At 42.0% G+C, this 13,534-nt stretch overlaps 1 protein-coding gene across 3 annotated transcripts in view; it reads right to left on the bottom strand.

The window, feature by feature from the left end:
- The window catches only part of USP1 (ubiquitin specific peptidase 1), a 110,314-nt gene that overhangs the window by 83,871 nt on the left and 12,909 nt on the right, over positions 1-13,534 (bottom strand). For all 3 annotated transcript variants that reach the window (XM_077768095.1, XM_077768093.1, XM_077768096.1), the window contains exon 2: positions 4,357-4,491. The gene's annotated coding sequence lies outside the window, so the exon portion shown is untranslated. The remainder of the gene's footprint in view (positions 1-4,356; positions 4,492-13,534) is intronic.

Genomic DNA, 13,534 nt, shown 5'->3' with positions numbered 1-13,534 from the left:
TGTGAAGAATGGTTTCTCTGGAAATTGAATTCTTCACTTTTTTGCTTGCATCTTGAATATGTTATTCCACTGCTTTCTGGCCTCTGTTTTTTCTCATGAGAAAGAAGTCAGCCACTAACAGTATTTTGTTTCCACCCACACATAATGAGTTGTTCTGCTGCTGTCAAAAATTTACCTTTTAGGGAGTGCCTGGGTGGCTCAGTCGGTCAAGTGTCTGACTCTTGATTTCGACTCTGGTCATGATCTCACAGTTCATGGATTTGAGCCCCATGTCGGGCTCTGTGCTGACAGCATGCAGAGCCTGCTTGGAATTCTCTCTCTCCTCTTGGCCCCTCCCCCCACAGAGCCTGCCTCTATTAGATACTCCAAAGACACCTGCAAAACTGTAAATAAGGAATAAAAGTATGACAAAAGCTATCTTTTCTGATGCTTTATAAATGCTAATAATTACCTTAGTGCTTTTATCCAAAAGAGCATTTTCTAAAAGTCTATGGGGTCTCCTAAGTTGCAGCATCATATTGGGGCCAGTCATAGGGTACAAAGAGAAACAAAGTGAGTATTTTAAACATAGATATGATGAGCTCTTTAAAGTCCAATAATTGTTTGTTATGGCCTTTCAAACCAGCAATGAAAAAGCTATGGAAGTGCCTTATAAGGTAAGCTATCATATTCTCATTGGCTGGAAATGTACACACAATAGCAGAGAGACTTAATAAAACCTTGTATAGTTCACATTGCTGAATGCCTGCTCGATGAAAAGTTGGTGAAAGAAATCACAGAAATCACCTTTCAATGATTCAGTAACAAAAAGACTGAGTTAGTATCTCCTCTGTAGAACTGAACTGTTGCCTTAAAATAAAAACAAATCTAGGGGTGCTGGGTGGCTCAGCTGGTTAAATGTCTGACTCTAGACCTCAGATCAGGTCATGATCTCATGGTCGTAAGAGTGTGACCTACATAGGGTTTAGCGCTCCAGGCTGAAAGCAAAGAGACTGCTTGGGATTCTCTCTCTCCCTCTCTCTCTGCCTGTCCCCGGTTTGTGCTCTCTCTCTCGCAACATAAATAAATGAACTTTTAAAACCCCCACAAATAACCATATATGCTCTCTCCCTCTCTCTCTGCCTGTCCCCGGTTTGTGCTCTCTCTCTCGCAACATAAATAAATGAACTTTTAAAACCCCCACAAATAACCATATATGCTTAGACGTGCAGTTTTGCTTGTATTCCAGGTCAGCACCAACCAGTCATCAGAGATCTTCCTTTATGTGAATACAATAAACACAAGCAGTATTGGAATTTTCAAAGCATTAAGTACCATTTTTGAGATGCTTGGTTTGTCCTGTGAAAACCATGTTGACATTTGTCCTGATGGTGTAAAAGCAATGGTGGGTAACACTGCTGGTGCTTTAGCATGAATCACAGCAATATAGTCCCAAACTATCCTGGTAGTCATTACATTCTTCCCCACTAAGCACTTTCAGGGCAAAAAATTTTTACTGAAGAATATCCTTGACAAAGCAGTAAAAATTATTAATTTTATAAATCTGCATCCCTTGAGTACACATATTTTTAATATTCTCTACTGAATGGGAAGTACACACAAAGCATCTGTGCTGCATACCAAAGTAGAAGTATCTGAAAGAAAAACACTGTTGCCATTGTTTAAATGAGACCGGACTAGCGTTACTTATGAACACCATTTGAAAGAATGACTGACAGGCCAACTTCAGTTATTCAGACTTGAGTATCTGGCAGACATTTTTTTTTTAATGTTTATTTATTTTTGAGAGAGAGAGAGAGAGAGAAAGAGCATGAGTGGGGGAGGGGCGAGAGAGAGAGAGAGAGAATCCAAAGCAGGCTCCAGGCTCCAAGCAATCAGCACAGAGCCCAAAGCGGGGCTTAAACTCATAAACAGAGAGATTATGACTTGACCTGAAGGTGGACGCTTAACCAACTGAGCCATCCAAGGCACCCCAGACATTTTCTAAAAAATGAACAAAGTGAGCCTATTTGACAGGAGATATCTGTGAGCTATTTTGATATAATAAAATTTAAGCCTTGCTGCACAACTTAAAAGTTGGGGAAATTTGTATCTGCCCTCATAAGCTTGACAGCTTCCTATTACTTAAAGACTTCTGATGAGATCACTGGTGATATTAACATATGCGATTTTCGGGGCGCCTGGGTGGCTCAGTCGGTTGAGCTTCCGACTTTGGCTCAGGTCATGATCTCATGGTTCGTGGGTTTGAGCCCCGTGTCAGGCTGTGCTGACAGCTCAGAGCCTGAAGCCTGCGTCTGCCTCCCTCTCAGCCCCACAGGGAGTGGGGAGCAATTGAGAAGAAAAGGGAAGTTCCGCAGAAAGAGGAAAATGGTGCCGCAGGCAGGGCCTGATGACAGTGTGTCTGCCATGTGTCTACAGACAAATGCTCACGTTGTCTCTCTCTCTCTCTCTCTCTCTCAGAAATAAATAAAAAACATTTTAAAATTTAAAAAACATGCAATTTTAAAAAATCTTGTGCATAGATCTTCCTCGACTTACAATGGGGTTATGTTCTGATGAAGTAGTGTATGTTGAAAATATCATAGGTCAAAAGTGCATTTAATAGACCAGACCTCCCGAACATCACAGCTTGGCCGAGCCTATTTTAAGCGTAGTCAAAACAGGTATATTAGCCTACACTGAGACAAAATCATCTAACACAAAGCCTATTTTACAACAATATATTGACCATCTCATGTAATGTACTGAATGCTGTACTAAGAGTGAATAACAGAACGGTGATATGTGTACAGAATGGTTGTGAGAGCACTGATTGTTTACCTTCATGGTTGCCCGCTGTCTGGGAGCTGCATTCATTGCCGCTGCCCAGCATCACCAGAGGGTATCATACCAAGTTGCCAACCCAGAAAAAGATCACAATTCAAAATTCAAAGTATGGTTTCTACTGAATGTGTATCGTTTTCATAATTGCTCAGTGGAGATTACCAGCGAGTGTTCTAGCATCTTCTTAAAAGTTAGGGGTTTGTTTCTCTCAATCCCACTTCTGGCTAGTTTCATCCAACGTTCAGCCTGGTCCTCATCTACAAACATGTGGACTAAGTGATAGAAATCTATGAAACTACGTTACTAGGTTTGAATAACTTAAATTCTTTAGCAATCTTTATGAGGTCCTCAGTCACATTAGGAAACTCTTTAACTATGGCTTGTAATTCGGCGTTAGTCTAGAGAACACAAGAAACTTGACGTTTATTTAGACACTCAAAAGACTCAACTTTAAAGAGATAGGTTTTAACAGGTTCAGGGGAGGAGGGAGTGGTGAGCAATTCAGAAGAAAAGGGAAGTTCAGCAGAAAGAGGAAAATGGTGCCGCAGGCAGGGCTTGATGACAGTGTGGCTGCCATGTGTCTACAGACAAAAAAGACCAGGGGGGAAGAGGTCTCAGAAGCCATTTGACTCTTTTCAATTGTTTGTTTTCCTCGGTTAATTTAGAAATAGCACTTTGCAGAGCACCTGGGTGGCTCAGGTAAGCCTCTGAGTTCGGCTCAGGTCATGAGCTTGTGGTTATGAGTTCCAGCCCTACACTGGGCTGAGGCTGCTTCAGATCCTCTGTCCCCCTCCATCTCTGCCCCTCCCCCCCGCTCGCATGTGCACACACTCTCTTTCTCCCTCTCAAAAGTATATAAACATTAAAAAAACTTTTTAAAAAAAGACATAGTATTTTGCAAAGAGGCAAACTTAGAATCCTGAAAACATCTGAAAGCCTCACGGTTTTATATAGGCATTCCATTCAGTTTTTTCCCCCCTTTTCTCCTAAGAAGTCTTGGTTTTCCAACTTAATTTTGAGTAAAACAAGTTTAGGAAGATCGAAAATTCCCCATAATGGATTTTGGTGTCCTAAATTACTTTTGGTTAAGTTAGTGCACTTAGTTATACATGTGCATGAGGGGGACCATAGTTTTTAGACATAAAACTGGCCAGAGTCCCAGTAAGGGAAGTGGGGCACCGTCAAGGCATTTTGATGACTGGGATTCTATTTCTTGGAGATTTTACTTTAAAATTCCTAAAGAGCGCAGTTTTAACAGAAACAGGCTGGTTCCAGAAGAAATCAGACCAAAGGCCAGCACAGTTCCAACAGGAACAGTCCAGTCCCAAAAGGGAGTCAGACTGAGGGCCAACACACTTCCAACTGGCACAGCCCCAGCGGGAGCAGTTCGATTCTGAAAAGGAATCAGGTCGAAGGCCAAACAAGTACTCTCAGAGAGAAAACCAATCAAACAGGGCCTTAAAACAAGCCCTGAATAACGCCTGGCGAACTCAAACACAAACTGTGGAGCTTGAAATCCAGGAGGAAGCTTACCTTCCAACTCCAGGGTCAGCGAGAAAGCAGTGAGTCCTATTTGCTCAGTGGATACCGGCCCCTGTTTGCTCACCAGCCTTGGGGCTGTTGGGTGTCCTCCTTGGATCACGCTTCTGATCACCCAGTAACGTTAACCTGAAAAACCAAAACTGCCAATTATTTTGCCAACAAAATAGCTTCATTTGGAAGAGCACAGAATTGCAACCTGGGACAAGCAAGCGGGGGTAGAACCATGAAAGGACCGCTCTTTTAGAGAGAAAAGGGGGCATTTGGGAAGGCTGATATAAACAAAAAGTTCCATTGGCTTAAACTAAGAGGTCAAAGTATACTGGCTTTTCATTGGCTGAGTTGTGACAGGCTCTCATTGGCTGGTTTGTTGAAGGGCGGGGGATAGTAGGTTCGTACCCTCAGGCAAGGAAGGTCCTCTCCTCCTGTTGAGTCTGTAATTGACCTCAAGGGGTAGTGCACCAGAGCTCCCCCTATCCGTCCTAAATGAGGTTTCCCTTTATTAATCTTTGTAATATGGCTTCAAATACACGCTGCAACTAACCGTTATGAAATTATCACTACTGGGGCACTGGGTGGCTCAGTCAAGCATAGACTCTTGATGTCGGCTCAGGTCATGATCTCATGTTGATGAGATCGAGTCCTGCTCTGGGCTCTGTGCTCTGTGCTGACAGCATGGAGCCTGCTTGGGATTCTCTCTCTCCCCCTCCTCCCCCCCTCCCCCCCTCCCCCCCTCCCCCCCTCCCCCCCTCCCCCCCTCCCCCCCTCCCCCCCTCCCCCCCTCCCCCACTCGTGCTTGCGCGCGCGCGCTCTCTCTCTCTCAAAGTAAATAAACAACAACAAAAAAAATCACTTGTCAAGTTTTTGTGTAATACCAAAGAAAAATATCCTCAATTATCTGAATATCTATTAAAATACTCCTCCATTTTCCAACTACTCATCTGTATCTGTGTGAGGCCAGACTTTTCATGATATACTTCAACCAGACTACATATTGTAACAATCTGAATGCAGAAGCATATATGAGAATCCAGTTATCTTCCCTTTGACCAAATATGAAAAAGTTTACAAATACGTAAAATGGTTTTTTTTCTCATTAACATTTTTTTAGGCTTAGGAAATACAGTTCTTTTTCATAAAAAATGTTATTTATGTTAACATACAATAGGCTCATTGTTATTTTTAAATAAGAAATACACTGGAAATATGTTTGAAATTTCCCAGTTAATTTTAATATAATAAATACAAGTAGATATGACCTATATATACACAATAGCTCCTTAGGGTCTTCAGTTTTCAAGAGTGTAAAGGAGTCTTGAGACCAAAAAATCTTGAGAACAACCAGATTTGAGTAAGAAGGGCAGAGGAGTTTTGAAGGTTTGAAGAGACAAGAAGAGGTGTGAGATAATTCTGGTAACTTAGCAGAGTGAAAAAGTAACAGGCCTGAATAATGCCGTAGCATCATCCACTAAAGGGCTATTCACAGTTACCAATCACGTTTTAAAGTGAGACCAGACAGCCTGGTAGTGTGGTTTTCTCTAGCTACATTCAAGTGCATAGTTCAGGCTTGGAGGAGGTGAAGACTTGGATTTCCTGTAGTTTGCCTTTGTCAGGCTGGTGAAAAAAAGGATGATTAGGGTAAGGGGGTTTGGTGCACAAAGGAATGACTACGGTGAAGTACTGTGGAATCTCATCTGGACAAAAGAAAGAGAGAGGTGAGGCCTAGTGAAAAACGGGAGGAATAATGAACTGTAGGCCCTGATAAGGTGGCTGATTTGCTGGAAGCAGGGCTCTGGGTGCAGTAAGCTTGACGTATGGGGGCTGGTTGTCTAAGAGTGGGGTGCTTACAATTTAGATCTTGGAGAGGGTACAGTTACCGTTCATGGGTCTAGCACATGACAAATGGAGTGGGTGGCTGAGGTAGAATGGAGGACAAGGTCACAAGGGGAGAGAGGGCAAGGAGCTTGGGAGGACCATCTCCACTCTGATATCAGCTAGTGGGATCTGTACGTCCATTCCAGTTGTTAAAATGTTGACGTTGTTTCATACCACTTGGTTAATGGCCACTGCCTGAGTCCCCTAATGCTCCTCCATTGCCTGGGCCACCCTGGCCCCTGCCCCAGGACCCAGCATGGCAATTAAAGTAGAATACCTGGCCCAGGCTGAGGCCTTCCAGGGGAACAACTTTGCTTCTGATTGGTCTCTGCCTATGCTTTATTTGAAAGTCACCACTGTCAAGAAGGGAGATAGGCATACTATTGGAGAGAGTAACAATGAACACGGACTAAAATCTTCAAGGAGTAAAGACCCAAGACCCAGGGACCTAGACACCTGCCTGCAATAAGAAGTGAATGCTATTGTCTGATTCTGTGAGGCTTAATACTGGAGATTTTCATAGAGGAGAGAGGAACAGAGATCTGGAACTGGAAAAAAGGAGGAAGCAGACACCTAGCTGGCTTCTGTGCCCAGTGGGAGGAGGATGGGGAAGAAAGCAGCCACCACTTGTGAGGGCCACAGAAGGAGCAGGGTCCTCAGGAAGGGGACTTTCAGAGATGAGTTTCAAGGTGGAGAGCAGGAGTTCTCTATCCTATCAGACCCAACTAATATTATGTAATGCCCCTTTACTGTCCTGAAATGGAGTTCATAGACAATATACAGTGTGCTTAAACATGATTTTTAAAAGTGAATCTACTGCCTGAGTGACATATAAAGGAGAAATAAAAGTACAATATCATTTAACTAAACTACATGTATTTTCACACGTAAAATCTTGGGAATTCCCTCAGTCGAGTTAGGATAAAGTGATATGCATGGAGTTGTATGCAGAATCATCATGGGTGATGGACACCCACAGACGAAAACTGATAGTGTTGTCTTGATTCAAGACTTAAACACCTTGAGCTGCTTTGCCATTGCCATTAGTAATGTGATTTTTTCCCCCAAAATGATAAATAACTCTTGGTAAAGTTTCCAATATAAATACAATCTTCTGTTAATTTACATCATTGCAATCTTGAAAAATTCAGCATCCTTAGGCCCTCCACCTTCAATGCCAGTAGGGCTTTGCAACTATCCTAACAATTTCCAGAAATTCCCACAAATTTCCAGAACTGTCCCTAAAGATCCTGCTGACTTTCCTGATGCAGAGGATTCTTTGAATGACGATTATGTGGTGCAAGGTGTTTGGCCTTGGAAAGGTGGATGTTGGGATTAGTTGGGGAGGAACACTCATAGTTGCATGTGTGTGACACATGGCCTCTGTTCTGGATGGGCTGACAATCTGGTGAGCAGGTAAGACTTCGAGGAGTCTAAGAGCATCGAAAATAATAGTTATATAAAGGTAAGATTTTGTTTTCCTTTTATAATACAAGTCAGGAAGACTCACAATAGCAATACTCTTAACAGGAAAAATCAATCTCATGGATTTTATAAGCATTCCCTTCTCAATTCAGTCTTCAAAATATGTGATGGAGTCTTCTTTATATGGAAAGAGTTACTTGCAGTTGCCTACTTTTCATGAATATTCAATTTAATAAAACTGTAAGTTTAAAACACAGCTTTTCTTAAATTAAGACTTTAAGCTCAATTTCACTAGTCCTTTAATTAAAATTCAGTTAAGTTTAACAGATCATATTTCCTTAAACAATTAACTCATTTAACTATCATGGTTAATTAAACCCCCTTAAATGTTTTAAATTATAATCCCAAATTTAATATACTTGATTCTCTCAAGCAAGACACTCAACAAGGCTGGTTCACTGATAAGATAAAGAAAATCTTCTTTAGCATGGAAACTCTAGTTTCAAACCTAAAGTGCCTAAAAAGACCCCAAAGCATTTCCATCTTTTAGACAAATCTTCATGTGTTTTAAAAGTAACATTTCCAATTAAAATAATACAATTAATATGTCAGATTTTCTTAAATGGTTCAAACACCATAAATAACCATTATACATGATTTTTCATGATGGTTATAAAACTTATTCCTAAACCTCACATGAAAGTAGGAATCCCATGGGCTCAATTTCACTTTATTCATCTCTATACTTGATTATAAAATTTCCTAAGTAGCCCAGTCACTTATTAACTCAGGGAGCAGATGTACCATCCAGGCCAACTGAGGGCCCTGGCCAAAGACTGGGGTCACAGATCTGGGTTTCAAAGTCAGAGGTCTGGCCTGCAACTTGGACGATACTTCTTTTTTTTTTTTTTTTTTTTTTAAAAATAGTTTATTGTCAAATTAGTTTCCACATAACACTCAGTGCTCATCCCTTGGACGGTACTTCTGGGCGGATGCTACTCAACACTTGGGCTCACCTCCCTAACCTTGTCTTAAGAGCATGGAAATTTAAATCCCTAAATTTTTTTTAAGTTTACTTACTTACTTACTGACTGACTTATTTATTTTTGAGAGAGAAAAAGAGAGAGAGAGGCAGGGAGAGAAAGGGTGTGCAAGCAGGGGAGGAGCAAAGAAAGGGGGAGAAAGAGAATCCCAAGCAAGTTCTGTGCTCTCAGCGCTGAGCCCAACTTGGGGCTAGATCTCACAAACCATGAAATCATGACCTGAGATCAAGAGTGGGTCGCTTAACTAACTGAGCCACCCAGGCTCCCCTAAATCCCCCAATTCTCTTTCTTTTAAAAAAAATTTTTTAATGTTTATTTATTTTTGAGAGAGAGAGAGAGAGAGAGATAGTATGAGTGACCAAGGAACAGAGAGAGAGGGGGAACACAGAATTCGAAGCAGGCTCCAGGCTCTGGGCTGACAGCACGGAGCCACAGGCAGGGCTCAAACTCACGAACCTCGAGACCTGAGCTGAAGTTGGAGGCTTAACTGACTGAGCCACTTAGGTGCCCCATAAATCCCCAAATTTTCTTACAATTTGGATCATGAGTCATGAGAAGTTATTGCACTTAGCGAAATGCTAAAATCTTTACTGTAACTTATTCCATGCCTCTTTACTACCTGGTAGGACTCCATGCTCTTCATCTACTTTATTTCCTTAGTTGGCTTGCTGGTCTAATTCTTTCAGAATGTTTACTTATTTTTGAGAAAGAGAGAGAGAAGGAGCAGGGGAGGGGCTAAGAGAGAAGAGGGAAGAGTATCTGAAGCAGGCTCTACACTGACAGCAGTGAGCCTGATGTGGGGCTCGAACCCCAGAACTGTGAGATTGTGACTTGAGCTGAAGTTGGAGGCTCCACTGACTGAGCCACCCAGCGCCCCTTGCTGATCTAATGTTTATAATAATTTTATTGGCATCCCTCCTTTGTTCCACATCCAAATACTGTATGATTTAGCACAGCTCCCAAATTGTTTAAATTTATTCATTCAACTAAAATCTATTGAGTCCCTCCTAAGTTCCAGATACTATTCTGGGCCCTGGAAATGCAATATGAAAGAAAACAGAAAAACAAACAACCCTAGCTTCATGGAACTTTCTTTCTTGTGAGACCATGACCTTCTCACCATCTTGGGCCACCACTTTGAGTCAGGAACTATGTCACTGAAAACCTTGGCTGGCTCAGGGCCCAGCATATAACAATAAAATTGTAATAGTTAATAGTTTTGATAGCTTACTGTGAATCCAGCATACTTCTAAGGGCTTTGCTTGTGTCTTTCATGTAAACCTTACAACAGACCAATATTGGGAGATGGTTAGTTTACAGATAAGGAAGGAGGTACACCAATGTTCAGTCATTGCCTACATCCCATAATTTGTAAGTCACAGGGCATGAATTTTTGGGCTTATATATGTATATATGTATACACATATATAAATTTATTTCTTTACTTTGAGAGAGATGGAGAGACAGATAATCCCAAGCAGGCTCCACATGCCAACATGGTGCTTGAACTCGTGAACTGTGAGATCATGACCTGAGCTAAAATCAAAAGTAGGATGCTTAACCGACTGAGCCACCCAGCACCCCTGGCTCATATTTAATGGCTATGCTGCACTGCCTCCTAGAGTGGTGTGAGATAACTGTTTGGAAGAAAAAAAAAAAGTCCACGGAAATTCTGTAGTCCTAACCAGCTGGTTACCTTGGTGTGTGTTGACAAACCACCCGTTTATCTCCCCCTCCTCCTCCGACCTCATGTCTTTCTTCTGCTCTCACTGGCATGTCTGTTGATGTTTTATTTATAAGTATTCTTAATTTAAACCAACTGAACACCAGGTGTCTGGAGCCAGATTCTATCAGGAAACTTGCCTTACATTCGCAAGCAGGAAAATGGGATTAGATTAAACCAAAAGGGAAAAATTGTGTGGTATCTTCAATTCATCTCCACCTACTCCTGCCCCCGCTGATCATGTGCAGACCAGAAGCAACAGATGTCCTACTGGGAAAGCCACAGGGCCTGAATGTTTGCCCGTCAGCCATCATTTACAAAAGTAGATAGATTTGGCCTTATTTGGATTGCTGGCGATTTCATGAGGAGCCTTCAGGAGGGGCCAAGGAATTTCTACCTCTTCAGACTGCTTTCTGAGCAGTGGGCATCAGCCAGGGTGAGACAGACTAGGCAAACCAGGATTCAGCAGTGCCATACAATGGCCCTAGTGCCCACACGTTTTTAGAACTCCTTGGTTTTGCTTAAATACCAGTGTGCATGTTCATGAGGCTCTTTTTAAAAAATCCCTTGTTTTTGATCATCCTTAAATAAAACCACTGTATGAAAGAGTCCTTTTCTTGTTTTTGTAGTATTGGCTTAAAGCAAAACTATAAACCTTGTTTCCCATCCAATAGTTAAGTCTCAGTAACACTAAAATGATTTTGATAAGGAGATAAGGACAAATAAGATGATAGAGGTTCAAGCCATTGTGATTTCAGTGTTCAACACTGAAAAATATCATGAAGACTTTTGTGTCAGCAAAGGTGAACAGAACTCGTGCTTGTCACCCACCACCTATACAAGGTAGGGCCAAATTCAGATGTATGTGACAGAAAATCCCAAAATACCAGTGGCTGAGACAGTAGAGATGGTTGGAATAATGGCCTTCGGCAAATCACTCCTCAGTAATTATGCCTTTGGGCAACTTGCACAGACCATTGGGACATTAGCACATGTGACACAAAATGGAGGTTTGTACTTGCATATTGGCATTTGCCTTCTCTTTTTCGGACGCTGAGACTGCCATGTCAAGAAGCTTAGGCTAACCTACTGGAGGATAAGATCAGATGGAACAAATAGGAGCCATCCTCATTGAGGCCCCCTAGCCCAAGCAGACATGTTGGTCTAAGCCCACCTAGACCATCCAGCTCCAGCCAATTCTCCAGCCACACAGCTGATCTGTAGAATCAGGAGCTAAATAAGGTGTCTGTTGTGTTAATCCACTAGGTCTCAAGTACCTTGTTATGCAGCAAAAACTAACAAATGTATATAATATAGAAAACTTTCTTTTTTCTCTTATAAATGAGACAGATAAAGCCCAGGGATGGTATAGTATTCCACTTGGTCATGGACTTCTTGCATCTTGTTCTGTCATCCTGCTTATACTTCATGATCCAGAATGGTTGCTGGAGCTCCAGCTGGTGAAGTTTAATTTCTAGCCAGCAGGAAGCAGGGGAGAAGGAGTGCCAGAAGAAAAATAGATTCCTTCTCTTTATAAATACCCCTCCCCCAGAAGTTTCACATACTGCATATGCTTACATCTCATTGACCTGAACTTAGTCATGTGGCCATAGCCAGTAACAAGAGAAACTGGGAACCATAGTCTTATTTTTAGGAGCCACTAGCCCAGCTAAAAATATGAATTTTTTGTTTTGGTTTGTTTTGTTTTGTACTAAAGAAGGGAAACAGCTCTCTCTCTGCCCCTCCTCAGCTTGTGCTCTGTCTCTCTTTCTCTCAAAAATAAAAAAAAAGTTTAAAAAATTTTTAAAGGGGTACCTGGATGGCTCTGTCAGTTAAGGTCCGACTTTGGCTCAGGTCATGATCTCACGGTTCATGAGTTCCAGCCCCGCGTCAGGCTCTGTGCTGACAGCTCAAAGCCTGGAGCCTGCTTCAGATTCTGTGTTTCCCTCTCTCTCCTGCTCCTCCTCTGTCCCTCTCTCTCTCTCTCTCTCTCAAAAATAAATAAAAACATTAAAAAAGAAGACAAAGATGAAGAAGAAGAAGAAGGGAAACGACAGAATTTGGGAGGAAAAACAGCAGCTTCAGCCCAACTTCTTCCTGCTGTGAATTCCCGCCGTACAGGGCTTTACTCGTCTTTAACTCTGCAGCACTACGGACATTCAATAACATCCGTGGAGTGCTGCGAAGTGAACGGATGGTTTGTTTCTCAGACCACTGAAGAGGCACTCATCAATTTAGGAATTGTACCCCACGTCCAGTAGGGGGTTAGCATCACACTACTATGAGTGTCTACAATACATCTTATTAGAGACGCTTCAGAAGGTAGTAAGAAAACCATGAGCCTTCAAGTAAGAATCTTGTCTCTGTCACTTATTTCCTGGGTAACACTGGGCAAAGTGCCTGCCCTCCTATACCCTTGTCTGTAAAGTGAAAAGAAAAATTTCGAACTTAATGGGTAGTTAATTCTTTTTTTAAACTGTTTTTATTTATTTATTTATTTTGAGAGAGAGAGAGAGTAAGTGAAGGAGGGCAGAGAGAGAGAGAGAGAGAGAGAGAGAATCCCAAGTAGGCTCTGCACCACCAGCTCAATCTCATGAACTGTAAGATCATGACCTGAGCTGAAATCAAGAGTCAGACACTTAACTGACTGAGCCACCCAGGCATCCCAATGGGGAGTTAATTCTTAACAGGTACAGGCTTTGGAAATAGGCAGTGGTGATGATTGCACAACATTATGAAATTGTGAACGGAATTACTGCCATGGAAATGCACCCTTAAAAATGGTTGAGAGGAGGGCGCCTGGGTGGCTCAATCAGTTACGCATTGGACTCTTGATTTTAGCTCAGGTCTTGATCTCGCAGTTGTGAGATCGAGCCCCACATCAGGGCATCTGACAATGTAGAGCTAGCTTGGGATTCTCTCTCTTCCCCTTTCTTTGCCCTTCCTCTACGCATTCTCTCTCTCTCTCTCTCTCTCTCAAAATAAATAAATAAACTTTAAACAAAAATGGTTTAGAGAATTCCTACCTCACGAGCTCACCCTATTTCTGTGTGTGCCTCACGTGCATTTATGGAAGAATATGACAAGGGAAAATTTAGAAGGGCAA

The sequence above is a fragment of the Crocuta crocuta genome, unplaced genomic scaffold, assembly GCF_008692635.1.
Source record: "Crocuta crocuta isolate KB4526 unplaced genomic scaffold, BGI_CrCroc_1.0 scaffold85, whole genome shotgun sequence".
Classification (NCBI taxonomy): Eukaryota; Metazoa; Chordata; class Mammalia; order Carnivora; family Hyaenidae; genus Crocuta; species Crocuta crocuta.
Note: the sequence above shows the minus strand (reverse complement) of the source record. Positions and strands in the feature narration are given on the sequence as shown.